Below are 15131 nucleotides of genomic sequence, written 5' to 3'. Positions count from 1 at the left end.
TCCCCATTGCAGCCCAGTCTTCAAAACTTTCCTGCCACTAGCTTCCTCACCCTTAGGGAAATGGAGCCAACCCAAGTTCTCACACTCGGTACCATCTTCCTAGAGAGGAGGAATATGCTAGCCCCAGCTCCATGCAAAAAGAGGGGTAGACCCCTGAAATGCCTGGGTGCCAGGAACCCAAGGCCCAGGGCACAGCAGACTGGACCTATCTGAAACATACCTCTCCAATGTTGCTGGCCTATCAGCCAGGCCTTCTCCCCAAGACCAAGAAGAGGGACTTTCAAGGGCCAATCTCAGAACATGACTCTGCAGTGATCCTTCCTCAACCCCGTCAGCAGCTGTTGTAACAATGACCTTACACACTGGCACATTCATTTGAATCACCGAGGACGCAAAAGAGGAGCTTCTGATAGAAGACCTCTGGGGAGTCAGAACAGAAAGGACCTGACTTAGGTACTCCTTACCTTCCCGTATTGCCCAGACAAGCCCAGAACCTCAAAATACAGCCCCAACAGCCCATTCATGGGAGAGGCACCCCACTCTGTACCAAGCTGACACAACTCTGCAGCCAGTGCATGACTTGGGGCATGCCAAACACTTCAACAGTTATCAGCTGATGACGATCAGAGCGGTAACCCCAAAGCAATAGGTTGATGACATTCAATTCAGCCCAAGACCTTGTGAAGATGTGCCTAAGTGCCAGCTTCTAGGGCTAGCTGCTCAGATAATGAAGCTGTTATTTCTGCCCCTCCTCTTTTTTCCTCCCTCAATTTCATCATCCCCCTGGGAAGAAGTTTTTTTTTTTCAGGAACAGTTGAGTGTCTGCTTGTGTAAAGGTAGCACCAGGAAGAAAAGAAGAACCAGTTTGTTTTTACCAGCCCTCTTTCTCAACCCTAATAATAGTTTTGCAATTCCTTACTTTTGTATGACATTTGCATTCAACTAAACTACCTGCGCATCTACTGCGTGAAGGACATCATACAGGTACTGGAGTGGGATTCAGAGATAAAGTGTAATCTCTGCTTTGGAGAAGTGCATGGACTAGAGAGCAGAAAAGAGATGTGAACAAATAATGAACTACGACAAATCTCAGTGGAGGGACACACTGAGTGTCATGCTTTTCAGTCTACAGTGTGCTTTCAAATACAGTTTTCTTATTTTACCCTTATTAATCCTGGAAGATAGGTCATATCATCATCATCATCATCATCACCAACAGGTCATAAGCCAATACTATTAAGCACCTACTGTTTACCAGACAGGGGCTAGGTGTGGACACAGGGACAAATACAATGAGATGTGGCTCCTCTCTCTGAAGTGCTCAGAGTCTGAGCAACGGATAGAGAGGAGCTGGCCCCAACATCCTCGGACACATGCAGAAAATAGACTCATTTCATTGTTTCCATTTGTTGTTTACTACGTGGCAGACATTCTGCTAAACGCTTAACAGGAATGATCTCATTGAATCCTAACGACTCATGAGGTGGGAATCATTATCCCTATTTCACAGATAAACTAAGGCCCAAAAAGAAGCTGTCACTTGTTCAAGGTTATAATGCTAGTAAGGGACAGAGCTGGGATTCCAAATGGGAAAATGAGACTTAAAGAGAGTAGGGCTAGCAGCTTTCAAAATCTGAGGGGTCAAGAAAGATCTGATTCTTTTAGTCTGAAAGCTATCTTTAGGAAGCACAGTCTACTATCTGCTAGGAAGAGAGGCTGCTCTCAAGTTACAAGAGCAATGAATGTGGACTGACCAGGCAGATAGTCCTGGAGGTTTGCTACTGCGAAGCCTCCACTATGGCTGCAAGGACACAGAGGGGGCTGTACTCTGAGCTCACGGAGGGAGGGACCATGAGCCTTCAGTTTGCATCTCAGCACCCAGGCTCCATTTTAGCAGGCAGACCTCACTCTCTCAACTTTTGGTTGAGGACTGACAAATGAAAAGATAGAGGCCAAGCACAAGCACATGGCTCTAAGAGAAAACACTCTGCTTTCACGGACTCTCCACAGGACCAGAGAGGTGAAGTCATCTGCCTAAAGGGACAGCCATGATTCAAACCCAGACATATAACACTCCAAAGCACTTTCTACCAGATCCACTGCCTCTCTTCTATAAGTGGTTTCTCGTCCTCCCCCAACTGCTACAAACCAATGTCCCAGTTTTCTGTTTGCCCAGACCAAGAGTTTCCTGGAACACAGGACTTTCAGTGCTAAAATTGGGACAGTTGGTCACCCTACACGATCCACAAGCTACCCGCACCACTAGGTTGTCCAAGGGTAGAGCATCACAAACTCAAAAAGCTGGCCTGCTGATGGAGATGGGAAATGTCCACAACTTGGCAATTAAGGACAAAAGCCTCAGAACTTGGATTTTTCAAAGTATCCATGGTTCCAAATCTATTATGTCCGCTGTCTCCTTCAATAAAATGCCAGCTGCAAATCTTTTTTTAAAGGGGAGAGCAGACAGATAAAAAAGAAGCACAAGGAAATATTGTTTTACCTTTTCAAATGAGCAGAGGCTTAAGTTGGAGCAAAGGCTTTAAACACAGGTGCTTCCTAATTGCTCACCTAGGAACCCCAGAAATTCTCTTGATAAACTGTTCACAAAACTGTAACAGCATTTCAAATGAAATTTCACACCCATAATCAGTAGACTACAAGAAATAAATGTGTGGGTTGCTTTGAGGGTATTCAAACTCCCTGTAACTAAAGTGTCTGCAGTGATAAGATTATATTTGAAGATAGAACAACAACAACAAAAGGATTTTAAGCAGAAGGGACGTAGGTTAGATTGTTGGGATTTCTTGACAATGGGACAGAGGGTTTAATAGTGTAGCATTCTTACAGACCTTTTTTCCAAAGCACAGATTCTCCTTTGTCTGAGCTGATGGTTCTATGGTCCTGTCTGAAATAGGGGAACAAGCAGATCACTTTTCATGGCTTCCCCCTCAACCTAGGAACTAGCATTCTCTCCATTTAGAGATGGAAACAACTAATCTATCTCTTCCCTAAACCCCTTGAAGAAAATTCCAAAAAATATGAGCCCCTGCACAGAAAGGTTTGATAAAATCCAAAAGTAACATCATGACACAAGAAGGTAGAAAAAGCAGTACCTGGCAAAAACACGGGTTTTATCCAAAAACTTGGTTTCTGGATAAAAGTCCCATGCAAAGGCACGCCCTTTCTCCAAGGGATTAAGGAGCCTCCCGGCCACAGGGAAGAGGGGAAGTTGAGAGGGAGCAGTGAGGGCTGCACTGCACAACGAAAGGGGCATGATTTGCTTAACAGTTTCTCCCCTGGAAAAAAAAAAAAAGACATTTTATGCACAAGGAGCTTATTTCTTAAACAAACACTCGTGGTTTTGATTTACACCACAGCTTGCTCCTAAATAATTTATGGCGGGTTAAATTTATTGCCGAGCCCTGGCTGGCTGCAAATTCGAATTGCCAAATAATTAGATTTTAGGGCAAAGCTTATAAATTACCCGTCGATTTGTCCGGACTTGTTTGTCAGTTGCTTTGTGCTTCGGGTCATCTTTGGCATTTGGCTGTTTGGGTTTTAATTGCTGATTTACACTTTGACAGATGAGAGCTGATGCTCGAAGTTTCAGGACAAGGAAGGGTAAAAAATCAGAGCTTTAAAAGGCTGATTTTTCACCTCCATGTCCCTCTTCACCATCCCCATAGACCCCAGAGCAATTAAAATGTAGAAAAGAGGTTGAAAATAGACACTGCTATTCTTTATTTGGAAGGGGGGTGCAGAGTGAATTATAATTTACTTTTACTGAAATCTGAATTTTTAAAAATATATATAATACCGATAAATGAAGACCAAAGTCTTAGAAACTGCATCCTCATCCAGGTGTGTGTGTGCCTTTGTCTACCTCTACACGTACAAGACTCTGAATCAGCCTCAGTTCAAACATTTTTAGATACCCAATTGTAAATAACTTCACATATTAGTGGCCTCTGTGAAGTGGACCCTTCAGGGCAGCAAACAACCAAATGATTTCTTTGTAGCTACCTGTATACACATATTTGCCATGAAATTAATTTAAACAAATCTCAGGTTGGGTACAGGAGAGGTCCCCCAGAGGCAGCACTAACACAGGGCATGGAAGTGGAAGGGTGCCAAATCCCACTTACCATTCCAGTGGAGGAAAAAAGTCTCTCTGGGTAGTGCCGTGGCTCTGTCCACTATGGGGACAGAGAGCCTGCAGGCTCTCTCTAAGCTCCCCAGAGAAGGAGGGGCTGCCTCCCAGCCACCTGCTGTTCCCCAATAGCTTACTATGAGGCCATGTGTCAGAATAATACCAGCAGTAATTCTACTAAAAAGAGCTGACACATATAGGTATTAGATGCCAGGCAGTGTTCTAAGCACTTACATTTATCCTCCCAACAATCCTATAAGATTGGTACTATTATTAACCCCATTTTGCCAATAAGGCAACTGAAGCATAGAGTACAAGTAACTTGCCCAAGGCAAGTCATAGTGCTAGTAGGTGGTGGAGACCAGACTCAAATCCAGAGAGTCCGGTTCTAGAGTCCACGCTCTGAACCACTATGCGATATTGCTTCTCACCACAACAGCCTCTACCTCAGCTCCCCTCACTCCAGAGGTCCAGAGTCCACATTCTGGGACTTGGGCACATGGAGCCAAAGCCTGTTCAGTTAATCACCCAATAAGGTGGGGAAAAGTCATGTGACATGCTCGGGATCACAAGATGAATCAGAGGTGTGGTTAGACAAAGACCATTTTTCCAATCAATGCAAATATTGCACTAAAGACCCACCAGCTGGGGGTAAAGAGGTGGGGGTGAGTAACAGGTGATCAAGACAGGACCAGGCTCACTCAGGCAGACAGAGGGTTCTGCTGAGGCAACTTGGATAGGAGCCCAGAGAAGGTGGCTGGGCTTCAGAAGGCCTTTGCTCAGTAATCCCCATCCACAGCCCCAGGGGCTGCTGGTCTCTTCACAGAAGACTACATCGCCATTGGGTACTTCACAGATTCCCTGTTCTCTGTCCACACCTGAAGGCCAGAAGCCAGGACAGGGAAATGGATGTATGGCACGACAGTGAGTTTTTAAAATCACTGACTAGTAAGCAAGCAATATACAGACTGACATCATGTCCATAATGCACGAACACTTTTCTCACACAATGGCTCATTTAATCCCTGCCCCTGTAAGGCAGGTAGGAATTACTGAGCTATCTTACAGAACAGAAAGCTGAGGCAGTCAGTGGTTTAAAGTATGACCCCTCAAAGGCAGCATCTTATCACCTGGGAGCTGATTAGAAATGCAGATTCCTGGCCTCCACCTCAGACTTTCTGAATTAGAAAGCTTGAGGGTGGGGCCAAAAATCTGTGTTTTAACAAGCGCTCCAGGTGATTCTGACACTTGCTGAAGTTTGAGAACCATTGGTCTAGATTAGAGCAGTGTTTCTCAGATTTCAAATTACCTGAAGATCTTGTCAAACTACAAATTCTATTTAGCAGTGGAGTAGGGCCTGATATTCTGGATTTCTAACAAGCTCCCAGGTGATGAAGAGGCTGCTGGTTCTCAGGCCACACGTTGAATAGCAAAGGTGAAATCTAGAACATCTATGAGACTAACTCCTTATCACAGATACTGCCCAAGTGAGAATCAGAGCCCAAGGTTCCCTCTTTTCTCAAAACAAACCCTTACTTGGCCCACTTTCAAGAACCTGGGGCAAGCCCTTTAGATCTGCCAACCACTCCTGGCTCTTGCTATCACACATTTCATTCTCCTTGCTGCCAAGATCCAGGGGAAAAAAACTGGCATGCCACATCCCAGAACTTTACAGAGCAAGTTGGCACATCTGTTAGGAAACCGGAAAGAGGTCTTCCTGTCATGGCAATGCCTGCTCCCTTTAAGTATACTGTCAAGACCAGGGCATCAGCTACCCACAGAGCACTCATCACACCATTCTCTCCAGAAAAACACCTTCCTTCTGTCCAAATGAACCAAAAAGCAGGATTGGATACCTCTCTTATGAAGACCTTACAGACACAAGGCAGGAGCTATCCTACTGCCTCTGGTCCTGAGAAAGGCCCTACTAACACTGGCCACAGACCTGGAACAGGATCACAGCAATTCCTGCAATATCCTGAGGCACCAAGCTGTGGACTCCTCGCGCGCATCACCAACCACCACATTCCACACCATAAACTTCCTTTAAGGCCTGCCCCTGGCATTACTTCTCTAGTCATGTTAGCTTTCTAGTGAAAGCAGACCTTACCAAAATGGCATCTTTCACCCCATTCATCTGTCCCTGCCTCCTCCCTCCCCAACTAATTACCAGTCCCTTTCAGTCAATCAGTTGGCCTTTCATTCAAATGTTTCCAGTGCTGGAAAACACCCATGAACAATGCAGATATAGTCCCTGGACTCCATTTCCAGGCACTGCAATCTCAAGCCATGGCTCTCAATTCATATCACACTTTTGGAAAGCAAGATTCCAAGCTTTCTAGCTAGTTGTCATCCTACCTACCTAACCATCACTACCCACCTCCCACAGGCCAATGGCCAAACAGTTCATCATACAGAGATCCTCAAGGAGTAACTACCTGCATCACCAGTAAGGAACTCACCTCCATCAGTTCTCCCTGATATGGATCTTCAACTCAGAGCACTCCATTTACAACAACCATAGGTTCCATACTCCACTCCTGACCAAATCTCTAGGTACCACTGACTCCCAGGAGCCCACTAGTATCCAAAGGAGCTATGAGCTGCTTCAGAGCATTTTTCTCAAGCTCGTTTCTTTCCCAGCACATGTAAAGGTTATGACACATAACTTCTCTCCATTCCCACCATCACCACCTTAGTCCAACCCACTAACATCTCTCTTAAGTAATATCTCCTAACCACTTTCCTCTATGTTCATTTTTAACCCCTTGGAACACGATCTTCTCCATTCCCATGAACTCTGACTTCCAACATCTGTTTCCTCTCTTCCACTCAACAAAACATTCACAACTCCTATTCTGGCTCACCAACTTTGCTCCCAACCTCACTGTAGACTCTGCACACTCCCTTCCTTTCGGCAACATTGGCATCTCCAAATAAGAGCCTCTGCCAGCATTTAGCCTTCAGACCAGTCCTTGACTGGAAGGGCCTCCCCAGGACTAGACACTGAGCACAGCGCTAGAACAGAAGTGGAGCGCTCATGCAACAGACCTGTCTGCTGTCCACAGACCAAGATCTCCCACTAGCCAAATACATGCCGGGACGGGATCTAAATAGCAGCCCATTCCAAGGTACCTCTACTTCAGATTAAAAGCTTCCCTGATGTTTCTCTCTCCCTCCAGAGTCTACTTACTTCTCTTCTGATTCTCCTAGCACCTAACAGAGCTCTGCCCATGGCGGCACTCAGCATACACAACCCTTCTCTGCCTGTCCCAGCCTGCTCACCCTTCTGCTGCAGACCTGCCAGCCTAGGGGGCTGGCATCAAACTGGGAACACTCTTGCTTCAGGCTTTTAGGCTATGACTCAATTCTCACAGCTCAGGCTCAAAACCGATCACATAAATGTACAACTGTGGGGGCTTTTAAAGTATTGTGAACACCCAGGATAACAGAATAAAACATCATCATCCCAATGGCATCTTAATCAAAATGATTCAGGATCCTCTTTCCCAAAAAGACACAGAGATAAAGAAAACATCTCCTAATGTCAGTTTCCTCATGTCAAACAACTGAGATCAGCCTACAAGGTAAGAAATGTCATCAATAGAGGGGAGAGGAAAAGCACGACAGCACGGGGACAGGGCAAAGTGAAGCCTATGAACTTACCTTAAATACTCCTTTGGCTTTCATTCTCCCCACCCCTTCCCAATCCACTGGCTCTCTTTCTTTTTTTTTTTCAAGATTTTATTTTTCCTTTTTCTCCCCAAAGCTCCCCCGGTACATAGTTGTATACTTTTAGTTGTGGGTCCTTCTAGTTGTGGCATGTGGGACGCCACCTCAGCATGACCCAATGAGCAGTGCCATGTCCGTGCCCAGGATTTGAACCAGAGAAACCCTGGGCCACTGAAGCGAAGCACACGAACTCAACCACTCGGCCATGGGGCTGGCCCCTACTGGCTCTCTTTCTATGGCTGTGCACCTGTTGCAGCTGCTCAAGGGAGCGCTCAACCCCACCACCATGCCCTCCAGTCACCTCCACTGTAGCAAATCTCTTGTTACCCAGGCCCTCCTGCCTCTTCATTCATCCTTCCTTCCTCACTTTTCTCAATGTTAGTCAGCTGGCTGTTTACCTGTTGGAAGGGTCTAAGCCTACCTAGTCTGTTGAAGGTGGGTATTCCCAAGGGATGCCTAGCAGATCCAGATCCAAATTGCCAGTACTTTTGAGAGTGGGGGCTGTCATGTCATTCTCCAGCCCTTGCCTCTCCCTAGAGACCTAGCAGCCCAGCCCAGTGCTACCTTCAATGGCAGCGGAGGGATAAGATCAGCCTGCCCTGGCGATGCCTCAGAGCCCCAGCTCACATATTTCTACATTGACCCTCACCCTTTTTGCCCACTTTATTGGCTAAAATTCTCTTAAACATCCTCTAGCCTTCGTACTCTCATTTACAGCATCCCAGTAAGACCTTTTAGTTTGACTGCGAGAAATACCACAGAACTGATACAGATAATCCTACTAACCAAACGGTGAAATCTTTGCCAGGTTCAAAGTCTTCATTCTCCCTCTTCCTCATTTTCAATATTCCCATAAACAAGCCTACAATCCGGGTCAGTTTTTCAAACTTAGGCCAATTCATTCTGGTGAGCACCTTCTTTTGTTTCTGCTACAGCAGTTCTGAGAGGCCTTGGGCTGACTTGGCCCCCTCCAGGCTCCTAAATTTCTCTTAACACGAAGCCTATGCAACCCCTTCCCCAAATCATGAGCAGAGTTGATCATTCCCTTCTTTTTGCCCCCGTTGTACCAAGTACTTACCTATGTGATAGTAGTTATCATACTGTTTAATGCTGGTTACACGAATGTCTACCCTCCTCGACTATGAGCTCCTTGAGGGTAGGGGCCATTTCTTATTTGTCCTTCTATCCCTAGCATCTAACACAGAGCTTGAAGTTGCTATCCAAAGAGTAAAGAGGGCTTTTCATTGCCTCTAAGGTGGTTACAATGAGATCCTCCCCATTCCTTTGCAGACTTGCGTGGTTTTGTCATGTCCAACAAAAACTTTCAAAGGCAGCTCAGTGCCACTGTTAGTTTACAGGCCCTGATTTCATTCACCATTTATCAATGGCCCTATTCTTTAGAGCTCTTCCCCACCACCAACCTTAGCCCAGTGTCTAACAAAATCTGCATTCCGACAGCTGTCTCAGCCCAGGGGAGGCCACCAGGATAATAAGAGGCTGGGTCGGGGGGGAATGTTTCCTGATTTGCACTAAATTATGTAGTGATTTTGTTACCAGTGACCCAGTGCTCCCCAAAGAAAGTTCCTGGTCCCACCCCCAGGCAACTCCACAGCCTACCTATACACCATGGCAGCTGAAAGGTATAAACCCTGGGGAAGGTAGAGAAGCAGTCTGAATAGAGCAAATAAACCCACTCCGATCGTGCCTCTGCTATGCCAAACACACAAGGCAGCACCACCATGCATCAGTGCTCCACTCCCCGAGATGTATATTTTACTTCTGCATTGCTATGTCTGCTCCAAATAAAGAAGGGCCCTTCGGCTTTCCCGTGAAGTTACAACAGGGCCAAGACCCGGACACAGCAAATGCTTGTTCCTATTCAGGGAACAGTAGAGAGGAGCCACTGTGAGAGTCAGGGGGAGGCCCATCCCCATGAGGGACCACCAGGAATCAGCAGCCTGTGGAGGAGGGGGGGCTTTGGAAGGGGGCGGGGGAGGCACCACATATATGGAAGCAGCAACAAAAAGGACAAAAGGGCCTAGTGGGCTGCCCCATTCCCACCACCATCTCTGGCCACCAACAGAGGAATTCATTTATAGTGACCCTGGAAGAAGAAATGTGTTAAAGCAAAGATATAACTACAAAGAAAGGCAATAATTGGTCTGATGGGCAGGGGAAAAATTATTCCAGGAGTCGGGAGGCTGTGCAAGAACACTTACGGCTCACACAGTCGTCATAACTCAGCCCCCTCAAGCATTTTGTGCTCTGCTTATGGTGTTAACTTTAATGTCTTAACATATAACACCATCCGCACTAACACAAAATACTACACACGCCAGATGAGGCTGAGTTATAGTTGCTGTGGGAAGCATAACTTTGAATTTCCTGATTTTGGTGCATTTAATCTCAACCATAATGTTGCATTAACATCGGTTTTGCATTTCATTTCCCAGTTTAGAAGAATAGCGTCAGTGCCTTCGCCTGTCTGTACAGAAAAAAGTGCAGGCTGACAGGGACCACGGGCAGACGGACCACAACACAACAACCCAACAACTGGGCTCTCCCGCTAAAAAGCTGGATCTGACCCCTCCCTCTTGGAGGAGCTGCTACCAGGACGAGTGAATGGGGAGGGAAGGGTGAGTTCTTTCCCTAGGGGACTGCCTTTCTGTCCACTTGGAGAGCACAGGAACGAAGAGCAGAGGGAAGGAAAGAAGGTGCACAGAGAGCAAGAGCAAGGTGTATGTATCAGGTGGGCAGCAGGGGCAGGGGGAGCCTACCTTTCAGCCTTGAATGGAGGAGAAGGGAGTCAAAATCTGTATAGTTGAATTTGTAGGGATCTTAACCAATTTCCTGTGAAGTTTTCCAAAATGTCTCTCTCACAAAAGACTAATAAATGATGTGGCAGCTTTAAGTTATACTGAAATCCCCCAAATGCCTCTCTTTTACATTATTCCTTCTCCTGTCACCATCAACCCCCACCCCCCCAACCCTTCCAAAACAACCCAGCATCTGGACAATTTTCTATAAAAGAGAAACTCCTTTACTCATAGTTCTAACTCAAAATGCAGATGGAGTCTCTTCAAGGTTTCCTAAAAAAAAAAGAACAAAAAAAGAAAAAGCCCCTGAGGACAAAGACCAACCACCAGAAAACCTCAACCCCAAAGGTCATTTTTCTCCAAAGTTATGGGCACTTGAATACAGATGAGAAGGAAAGCAGCCGGCAGAGCTGCTGCAGAGCAGTGAGAAAGACTGTACCCAGGAGCCTGATGGAGGCCAGAGGGAGCTCAGCGAGGGAGAGGAGGCGGCAGCCAGTTGGTCGGCTCCCCAGACGAGGAGAGCCGGGCTGCACCCTTCCTGGCCATCCGACAGCTGGGGTTACTTCCTCCTCCCCACGCACTGTGGCCTATACCTCATTTTCTTCACTTACATTTGCTTTGGTCTTTTCTGAACACTGAGGTGGTGAGAGAACTTGCCCCCAGGTTAAAGATGCACAATTAAAGATCCCACCAAAGCTTTCAGGCTGCTCCCCGGGCCTCCGGGTCACGACCACCATCGTTCGATGCACATCCACACCAAAAGGAGCAACATGAACTCCTGCTAGCGAGGGCAAAGGAGCCACATTCTCCCCCAAAAAAACCTACTTCTATATCAGGAAACATTTCCTATAGCAAGAAAGGAATTATATTCCTCAAATTTAGAGTCTCTAAAGTATTTTAAACCACCTAAATTAACATCTAAGTGCAAAAATGTTTTCAAATGAAAAACAGTCTCATATTCAACCAATACCTATCATGTTAATCTGAATCGAAACATGTAAAACAAAATGAGGGCAAACTCCAGAAAATAAAGGCCTATTACTGGCAAACCGACCACTCCAGTTTCACCTAGCTGAACAAAGTACAAAAATAAACAGCAAAAATGAAGACAAATGGAAAATACAGGATATTTTACCATGTTTGTAACCAATATTGTTATTCACCCAAGTACAACAGAGCCTACACCTGCTAGTTTTTCACAGTGGCATTCCTTTAGGATAGTCCCAATAAGCTGACTCAAGGACTTCTGAAAACCAGAGACATATGAAAGGAATGAACCCCAGGACAAGCCTCCAGATAGGCCCTGACCCAAAACTTGTTCTGCGTCTTACACACCCAAGGGGTATGACACACCTCCACAAAAATCAGAAGTGTACTATGTAGGGGCCTCGAGTATTGAAAGCTCCTGGGAGCCAGGGAGGAGGGGAGCTGGGCTGGTTCTGATTCATGGTCCCAAGCCCATCCCCAGGAGGCATACGGACCTGGCTCACAAAGCATCTCTGTCAAGTGGACAGCCATCAAGCCATTCTGAGAGCACTAGGGGCGGCTGACCTAACTTGCACACCATATTCTTGTCCTTTTACTATCTCTTCTGGAAGTTCATTCTCATCCCAAATCTCAATCTTCCCTGCTTCCATTTAAATTCCTTTCTTTTTTGTCCTTATTAAAACGAAGAGCAAGTTATTACATCCTCTTTGAACAACTACTTCCCATATGATGAATTTATTTAGTTTGGACAAGAAATCAGTCACTAAAACCATATTCAATGTCTTTTCTTTCTTTCTAAGTCCTATTTTTGTGCCTCCAGTGATTTTTGTTCCTCTTATCCTGAGCTTTTCCAATTTCTCCACTGCCCTTGTTGACCAGAAGACCTAAATAGCACAAAGGCTCTAACGAGAACCTGACCTATGATGACCTCAGAGGAAGGACACTGTCTTATCTGGGACTGACAACTTCTCCAATCCATCTTCCAAATTTTCTCTGAATCCTATCAAGATCCTCCTACCTACAAACTTTAGGGAAGGTGTTTTTAAAAAGAGAGAGAGAGAGGCTTTAAGTTGCCACGAACAATAAGTCTTAAGTCACTCCTGAGCTGCCCATCCCTTCCCTGAGAGTGGTCCAATGGGCAGTCCAACAGAGCTGTCTTGCCTCAAACTCACCTTCCTACCTGTTGATCACAGCATTGTAGAGGCTTAATGAAGTAGAGATGCATTACATTTATCACTTGCCCTAGATCCACTCAAATCCATCACTATGTCACAGCAAGAAGTTAGATTGATCTGACAGGATTTGCTCTTCTTCACAAACCCATGTAAGTTATTACTCAGTACCCTATGCTCTTCTAGCTGTTTGCTGATTGATTATCTGACGATCAGGTCAAGTATCTTCTCTGGAATCACAGTAAACTAACAGGTCTATAATTTCCAAGATCATTCGTATTCCCCTTTTAAAGATAAGCAAGACAGCAAATGCTTCTTCCTGAGTTCTCTAAAGCAGCAGCTAATGCTTTGCTAATAATGAACCAGGGCAGCCAATTCCTTAAGTGCCCTTGGAATCCCATCAGCAGGGTTCATTGATTCTGGAGATAATCTTTAATCAGGCCCACATCCTGGTAAACAGCATGAAGCCCTACCTCAGCCTAGGTCTAGAAGGCCGTGGTGCCTAAGCCTGGGAAGGAGGTTGGATACAAGTGATTTAAACCTGTACTGCATTATGTCTTCAGCATTGCAATAAACAAACAAAAAGAACAAAAAATAAAAAGAACAATGCCCTTGAAAGAGAGATGCAAGGTGAAATTGGCAGACCAAATTGAGACATGAATCAGGCTTCACCTTCACCAACATTGACAGGACCCTCTGTAGGACAAGAGAACAGACCCGCATAATTACCTGAGCTTATAATAATCTAACTGAAAAGTTCAGACACATACATAGGCATGTGCCAGGAAGCAGAAAGCAGGAAACGACATAAAGAAGGTGCCAAGCAATCATGAGGGTATAGAAGAGGAATGAATCATATGCAACAGGGATGTGTTGGATTTTAAACAGGTCCCAATAGGGCCTACTCAGTGATTGAAATCTATATCAGGAAGGAAAATAATACGGCATATCAGGATATGGATCCCTGATTTCCAACCAGAGAGAATCTAGATAGCCAAAATTCCCACCCACCACCCAAGCACACGCACCCCAGAATCTCTAGCAGTTGTGAGATGCAGAGAAGAAGACTCTACAGCACAGGCAGGAGCAAGGGGCTGAGAAAGTACGTGTGGCTCAGGTAGCTCCCAAGCCATAGTCCCTTTCATCCAAAGCTCCTTCCTTCAGACATTCTCCTCATCCTGTTCCTGGCTTCCCAAGCCTCAGTAGGCCTGATTCCAATGTCCCAAAGGCAGACCACTACTTTAAGGGCAAATAGGAGAGGAGAAAGGGGAAGATAAAAGGGTTGTATTATCTGCTTTATGGAAAATAATCTACTATTCTGAAGATAGTCCCCCCCTTCTGGGAAAAAACCATGAGAAATGAACCCAGTTTACCTCTGAATGGACCCCACTCCCGGTCTCCCCAATACCTGATGCTACAGTCCTCTTTTCCCCCTCCTCTTTACTACTGAAAGCTGCTCCCAGAAGAATACGTCTATGCATCCCAAAATTACACACCTGATAACCCGGCCCCACAGGGAAGTTACAGTCTTAGAGCCAGGCATACTCAAGGCCCCCACACTACAATGCACTGCCAGATCAGTCCCCAATCATTCCCCTAAAGCAAATACCAGGCATGCCAATATCACCTAGCACAGGTGCCTCTCAGCCACTAATCCAAGCTTCCTAGTAGCACTACTTTAAAAGGTAAAAGGTCTCTGAATGCAGTTGGTGACTAAGAAAAAAACAAGCCCAGAAATTTTCCTTTCCAATAGACCAACAATGGTACTTGTTCAGGTTATCTAATGCTGCATTACAAATCATCCCAAAACTTAGCAACTTAAAACATCAACAATCATTTAGTATCTCTCACAGTGTCTGTGAGCCAGGAATTCAGGAGTGGCTCAGCAGCCAGTTTGGCTCAGGGTCTCTCCTGAGGTAGAAGTCAGATGTCTATTGAGGCTCTAGTTATCTGAAGGCTTGACTGGGCTTGGTGGATTCACTTCCAAGAGAGTGCCAAGAAACATGACTGGCAAGTCTGGTAGTGGCTTTTCGCTAAGAGCCTCAGTTCCTGTACACACGTGCCTCTCCACGGGGCTGCTTGAGTGTCCTCATAGCATGGCGGCTGGCTTCATCCAGAACAAGTGATCCAAAAGAGCAATGCAGACTGCACTGCTTTTTATGACTTAGCCTCAAAAGTCACACAATGTCTCTTCCACTATATTCTATTGGTTACACAGGGCTAGCTCTGCTTCAGTGTGGGAGGGAAGTGACCAAGGGTGTAAATATCAGGAGG

At 45.7% G+C, this 15131-nt stretch overlaps 1 protein-coding gene across 5 annotated transcripts in view; it reads right to left on the bottom strand.

The window, feature by feature from the left end:
- ERI3 (ERI1 exoribonuclease family member 3) overlaps nucleotides 1–15131 on the bottom strand; it is a 126971-nt gene that overhangs the window by 97586 nt on the left and 14254 nt on the right. The window lies entirely within an intron of this gene.

The sequence above is a fragment of the Equus quagga genome, chromosome 5 (assembly GCF_021613505.1).
Source record: "Equus quagga isolate Etosha38 chromosome 5, UCLA_HA_Equagga_1.0, whole genome shotgun sequence".
Taxonomy (NCBI): Eukaryota; Metazoa; Chordata; class Mammalia; order Perissodactyla; family Equidae; genus Equus; species Equus quagga.
Note: the sequence above shows the minus strand (reverse complement) of the source record. Positions and strands in the feature narration are given on the sequence as shown.